This window comes from Mycteria americana, chromosome 4, assembly GCF_035582795.1.
Source record: "Mycteria americana isolate JAX WOST 10 ecotype Jacksonville Zoo and Gardens chromosome 4, USCA_MyAme_1.0, whole genome shotgun sequence".
In the NCBI taxonomy this organism is placed as follows: Eukaryota; Metazoa; Chordata; class Aves; order Ciconiiformes; family Ciconiidae; genus Mycteria; species Mycteria americana.
The window spans coordinates 82849604-82856633 of NC_134368.1; positions in this window are offsets into that span (position 1 = coordinate 82849604).

Consider the following 7030-nt stretch of genomic DNA (forward strand, 5'->3'; position numbering starts at 1 on the left):
CGCCCTTGTCACAGGTGTTGTGTGACTTGAATGAGTCACTCAGCTTTCCTTTGGAGGCAAAGTAGTAACGTGCATTTACCTGCGGCTGTGCAATGCTTATAAAATGTCCAGCGTTATTTCTGGAGCCCCCCTAAACTGGGCATAGGGCATGCAACAGATAAACATCCTAGCCATGCCACCATTTTAGGGCGTACTCAGCTCGGCAGTTGCAGGATATCTTTGCATCTTTGTAGCCGCTGAGAAACTTTAAATTGTTACGCAATTCATCTGGAAAATCACCCAACTGAGGGACTATTGTTAATTTTCGGTAAGTTTTAACATTTTTGCTAAGACTGTGGGCTACCACTTTTAATTAAAAGAGCTTCATGGCACATAGTGCTGTGGACAATGCCTGCTCTTTCATACTTTGCAGCATCCAAAGCAGAAGAAGACTGCAGCTGGCTGAAGGTGCAGGTAAGCAAAGGGGATCCGTTTCAGCCAGCCCTTCAGCTCAGCGCTGAACACCAAATTCTCCTGTAGTGGCCCTCTAGTTTAGAAGGAAAAGGTTAATTACAGGTTCCTGCAGAACCTGTTGTGGTTTGGGAGGGTATGGAAGCAAGGAGAGTGGGGAGGGAAGAGCAACCGCAACTGGATATCCCTCTGCAAGTCTTGGGTTTATTTCCAGATTAAATTGAAGGTGAAAGTCTTCAAGGCAAGTTAAAAGAAAACAAGCAAACAAAAGGCAAACAAAAATCCCTGCTACCACCTTCTTTAGAAACTGGTGTTTACATTAGAGGCAGAATAGCTGCTGACTCAGAAGCGTAAAATACTTCCGTTAATAAAACTGAGACCAGCGCTCCTGACTTTTATTTTTGTGGGTGATTTTTGGAGAAAGCTCATGGCCCTACTTTGTCCTTCTCAGCGTGTGAGTCTCTGGAGCATAGGGGGAGATGTTTGCACAGGGCAAACTTTGGAATCTGCTGGCCCTTGTGGATCAACTTCCACCACAGTGTTTGTTCCTGGGCATCTGGCTACTGATACCCATGCTGTGGGAAGGACCGGAGTATTTACAGGCCTGATCATGTAAAATCTGAGTCCTCTGGTAGCTGAGGGATTTGTGTCTTTTCTGTGGCTGGTTAATTGCTCATAATCCACTCCTCTGAAGGGAGGAGAGACATGAAAGTGCTGAGGGGTTAGACTATTGTCCTGAAAATTGTCAGGCTGGTGTGGTTTATAACTTAAAATCCTCTTTAAACTTCTGGGTTTAATGTTCTTATTGTAGCACATAAAGTAGGGCAAGGAAACTGCTGTTTGGCTAGCGCTCAGGCAAGATGTGGGAGTAGAAAGGACACATAGCTGTAAAGTGATTTAGGAACCCACTTTGATAATTTAGTACTTTTAAAAATCCTTTTGGTCAGGTGGTATGTTTTTTTCTTATTTCCCAGCTGGATTCAAAAGCTGCTTGTAAAAAAGTAGCCTTGGGAGACAAAACCCCTGGTGACATGATTCTGGGTGCTCCTATTGCCCACTAGTACCAACAGGAGCAATGGAGAAATGTGAAAGGCAGCTCCCGGGATGTGCGGTGGGGCGGGCAGGGCTTCGTACCTTTGCTGTTTATGATCTCTCGGCTGAGAATATTTTTCTGCTGAAGAGTTACCCAAGTTCAGTGCTGCAACAAAAACAGGTAGGAGAGAGAAACCAGGTTTTTCAGAACTCTCGCATCTGTTTTGTGATGTTTTGGGGAGCTTTTAATTGTGTCCAACAGATAATGGAGTACTTTCTTTCTCTGCTGACTCGTTCCCCCACCAGCTATGTCTTCTTCTGGAGTATTTGAGGATGAGGGCATTTTCTGGAGAAATTTGCAAGTAAAATACTCTTGACTAGTAGTTTTTAAATGTTGTATTGGCTATAGAAAGTGCTGTGTCCTTCTTTGTGATTGAAAGTGCTTCAGTGCTATTGAAAATGCAATTAACTTCTTATAAAAGGAAGAGCACGCTGACATTTGTAGGGGGAATACGGAAGGTAAGACAGAGTTAATCTGCAACAGTAAAGCATAATATTTACTTGCAGTCATGGCAACGATCACTGGGACACTCTTGGTTCAGAAGCTCCGTGACAAAACACAATCTCTGGGAAGAAATTGTTTTTATTCTGTAAGCAGCTCTTTTCTCCCTGAAACTGCACCGAGTCAGCCCCTCGAGATAGCAGTAAGATATGGCAATGCCCGAGAAGCTATTTTTCAGCCGAAATTTGAAATCTAGGTCCTCACAATGTTATTTCAGGATTTTGATGCAAATGCCATTAGTGTGACATCATGGCTATGTCTTGAATTCCTTGAGTTTCAGCTGGCTACCTTGAGCCTCTTTTCACGTTCAGCTAATATTGCTAGAACAGTTGGTTTTCCTCTTGTGCACTATAACGGTGGAATGCTTTTCTTGCTGGTGAGCATCCTTGCGCAGCTGGTAAATACTGGAGTGTAAACCAGCTGGTGTAGTAGTCTGACATGCTCTGACAGCAAAGTGTGTTACGGGCAATATTTTCCCCTATACTGGCTGTTGTTAAGCTCATGGAGTTGATTTTTAGATCGTACATTTTTACATATGCACACAGGTGTATATATATATATGTGTATACAGCCATACGCGCGTGTGTGTGTGTGTATATATATATATATACACACTTTTTTTTTAATAGGAAGGACCTTTCCCCACCCCTAAATTCCAAACCTTGCCTGTGAAATTAATGGTATCATTGAAACATTTCATTAGACTTTACTTACTGAGATCCAAGTATGCAAAGCCTGGAAGAAATCCAGACTTTGTGAAGCTTTTGAAGTGTACTGAGGAAGATGGCTATAACCCTGTTGCATCATGTGGAGTTCCGATCCACGTGTATAGGTTATGCAGATACTCTACAGCCACTGCATACTGGTGGAGCGGGGAGGGATTCCCATTGCACTGCTACGACACAAAAGAACTCCTGGAGTCAGCCCACGGACTGCTGCTTTACTGCTGCACATCAGGATCTTCTCAGAGAACCAGCAATGCCCAAAGCCATCGATTTCCCCAAGCTCTTCCAGACGAAGGAAACCTACTTTGAACCCGTATGTTGCAATAAATCATTCGTGAAAGCCTAATTACTTGAAATTCGGCAGTTTGTGCTCATCCAAACGCACAAACGTGACTGCCGATGTGAAAATGACTGTGGTTCCCCGTGTCTGGGCTGCAGCAAAGCGCCACAGTGTTCGTAGCTAACTCATCTGGCGGAGTTTGACTGGGACGGAGAAGCAGGAGAGACACCACACCTGACTAAGCACGCAGGACAGGGCGAGCCACCAGAAATGCCTGCTTCTTACCTGTGGTCTTTTGGACAAACAGACCTTGGATCAACACATGACATCAGACAAAGCTTCTTTTAAGAACACTGATGTAAAAATGAGGTCTTGGGTGGCCATTTATGGTTCAAGTAGCGGTTTATATATTTATTATAATTATACACAACCTTGACAATCTATATTGCCATTCAAAAATAAATCGAAGTATTGTCAATTTGCACATGATCTGTCACTAAGAAGAATCCCATTTACATACATAGCAAACATTTTGCATACTTAAAACACTGCTTTAAATTCTAACACTCCCATCTCCTCCCTCCCCCCCATCCTGTGGAAATATGTTCAGACTATGGGAACGAACTTTTCCAACTATGCAACATTCAGGGACTACCACCTTTTTTTAAAAATTAATTTAATTAAACCATTTCAACACTTTGTAGAGGTGGCCGGTAGGTATAGCTCTTAATTGCCCCTTTTTTTTTTTTTAAATGAGTCTTCATAGATCCTGTTGCAGCGATTCCTGCTTTTCATTGCTTGATGTATTCCTTCTGACCAGGAAGATGGAAAACAGGGTTTAATAACTGTATCAGGCAAGTGCCACGAGCGCGTTCCTGGTGCAGGATTCTGCAGTGCTGATAGTCACAGTTAGTTGTTTCCATTGTTATTTCCATGTCTAATAAGTGGTTGAAATCTTCCAGTTTCAACTGGGGAGAATTAAGAATTCTACCATACACGTTCTCTAGCGTACTATGAGTTTGTACTTATACTCCAAATATTATCTTGGGAGTTGAAAGGAAAATTTATGAGGCATTAACTGCCTTTTGTTAAGCAACTTGGTTTTTTCCTCCTTCTTTTGACAGCGAGCTTCTGTCTTCTGGTGCCCAAAAAGCTGGAAAACTCAGCGTAACAACATGTTAAGACGCAACATAATATTCTTCCATCCAGCTAAAGAAAACTCACAGCTAGCAGTAGCTAACATCAGCATCCGTAAGAGCAGGCGGACGCTATACTGACCCACAACTGAAGTCTGGGCATCTGGGCTTCAGTTCAGAAGGGCTCACAGAATTCAGCGTACTGAAGTAGTACAGCGTGGCAACACCAAAATGAAAGCCCCGTTCTGAGGAACGAGGTTCACGACGACACTCATCTATGGGAATGGGATGGAGCTGCTTTTCCTACAGCAGCTGGCTGGGTGCTTTGAACCTGCAAGTGCAGTTATTTGTAAAATGGTTTCACGTTTTTGAAAGCTGGTGGTGGTTAAGGGAAAGGCGTGGAGAACCAGAGCAGTGAGAGGCATAAAGATTCCAAGGTTTGTTATGGCTGTAAAGTTCTCACACTAGCGTCAAAAAATACTTGGGAAGAAAAGTCTCCTGCCAGCTCCTTGCCTGTTTCCTGAAATTACACTGAAACATAATCCTTACAGGGAAAACCCCCACTTAAACACAGAGTATTTGAGAACAGTTAGTAACAGGCAGAAGCTCTAGCAGAGGCTGGAGTTCAGCTCGCTGAGATGCTTCAAAAAAAAAAATACTATGCAATTTCAAATGCTGAAGATCCAAAGGAATCTTATTGACAGACAGACTGGATGCTGTAGATGAACAGCCTTCACTTCTACATGGAAGAACCAAAGGCCACCTGGCCCGGCAGAGCCACGGTACCCTCTGGCTGCCCACAAGGCCCAGAGGGCGCAGCAGCCGCAGGCCTGCACATCCCGACCCAGAAACAAGGGCACCTTCCCTCTCGCTCTGCCACAGCGTCCAGCGAAGCCGAGTGGTAATACAGGTTAGGTGCTTCACCCGAATGGCTTGGAAGATTCGGAATCCACCTGCCTACTGTAAGTTTTGCCAGCATGCCCCAAAGGTAGTGTTTGCAGAGTGAAAGAAGGACACTGCCAGGAGCAAAGGAGGGAAAGGATTCTTCATTCAAATTCAGACCAACCTCGGCAGGCAGCTGTACTGGGTTACTTCATCAGGTAGCACTCCTTGTCCATTTATAGAAAGAAGAGGATAAAAGTTTAACTTAAAGGGATTGTTAAAAATCTGTTTATGTTACATCTGAATGAAGTTCAAAGAAAATCCTGAAGTTTAAACTACTGTAATAAAAGATGTGGAAAGGAAGCCGTGAATCAGTTGTAAACAGCTAGTAGCAACTTAGTTTAGTAAAGCAAATTAATTTTAAAGCCGTTTCTTGAGCAAGTCCATTAAAGCTGAAGCCAGGAATCAGTCCTCTTTAAAGGAAAGAGGAAAGATCTTACAAGTAAAATAAAACTAAATATTTATACTGTCTTGTAACTAAACTTTTACACAAAGCTGTAGACTGTGATTAACAAAGCTTTTTTTTTTTTCTTTCTTTCTTTCTGTTAAAACCAAACCTCTACTGCCTTTGCCAAGATAGTGTTGCTTCCTGGTTTTTTCTTTTTGTGGGATGAAGGGAACATTTTCAAACATTAGAAATGTATCTTGCCCTCAATAGAAAGTCTCAAATAAGACATTAGCAACAAATACCTGCTTTTAAAACACAGAGGATGCAGAGTAGCATACTACTGCTGTTCGTTCCGTAAAACCTGTTACTTTATGCTGCAAGATACTCATTTGGGGGCTGTCAGGGGAGCCACACAGTAACTCGCTTGTTGAGCCTGATGCACAAAACTTCAAGTTGTGCACAGCTTCTCTAAGTACTTGAGAACCTTAAACCTGCGTCCTTTGTAACAGAAAACAGACCACGTATTAACAAGTCCTACGTTCACATGTTTCTGTGAAGCTCGCTGTGGAAAGAACAATTTTGCCCTTCCAAATGGGATTCTTAACACTTACACCAGCAACCAGTTGCTATCAGCCGTCTGTGGGTGGCATTCCTCTTCACCAGGGATCTAGAGACAGAGCAGATGCACAGCAAAAACAACCCCTATTCTAGTAAGAAAACCTTACTACAGTTACTTGTCTTAACCGTATCTGCTTTTAAGCTTGCTGTATGAAGCAGCTGTAGAATTATTCTAGCCTTTATGCATAAGAATCACCTCCGATGTTTGTAATGTAGTATTAAGCATCTGATGGCCATGAACAGAAGACTTTCTGGTCTTACACATGACCTTGTAGCTATTGGAGAGCTTACACCGGAGATTTCCACTGTTGGAGCTCTTCTGCCAGGTATCAGGAAGTCTACTAGACAAATTAATGTGTAGATGGGTTTTAGGAAGCCAATACTTAAGAATGCTACTCATTACACTGCTGTGGTAAAGCCATTAAGATATTCATGATGTTAAAGCCTATAGGACCAAAGCTAGCTCAGTCACGTACTGACTTAAGCTTAGGACAACTGACACTGAAGTACAGCCGCCCCCTCAGTGCCAAAGGTGCATGGCTACAGCGGCAGAATTCAAGACTGAGTTTGCAGAGTAGCTGCAACTCTCTTCAAGGTCACTCAGTTTTTGTTCAAGGGCTTTAAATACGTGAACTCAAGGTGCCAGGGCATCCACAATTGACTGTGTAGAGGAGGAACAGTACGTGCATCTCGGTCACTTGATGCCAGTCATGAAGATACCATTCTAGCTCTTGAGCTAGTTTCGCAGGTTTATATACAGCCGTAAACGATGCTTCCTTTTTCTGAAGGTATCTGAGAGTATAGTTCACCTCCATCAACTCTAGCTTGGGTCACGGACTACTCTTTGTAGCATGAACAGCAGTGGTACATGAAGGGCACGGCTGGAGATAAAATGGC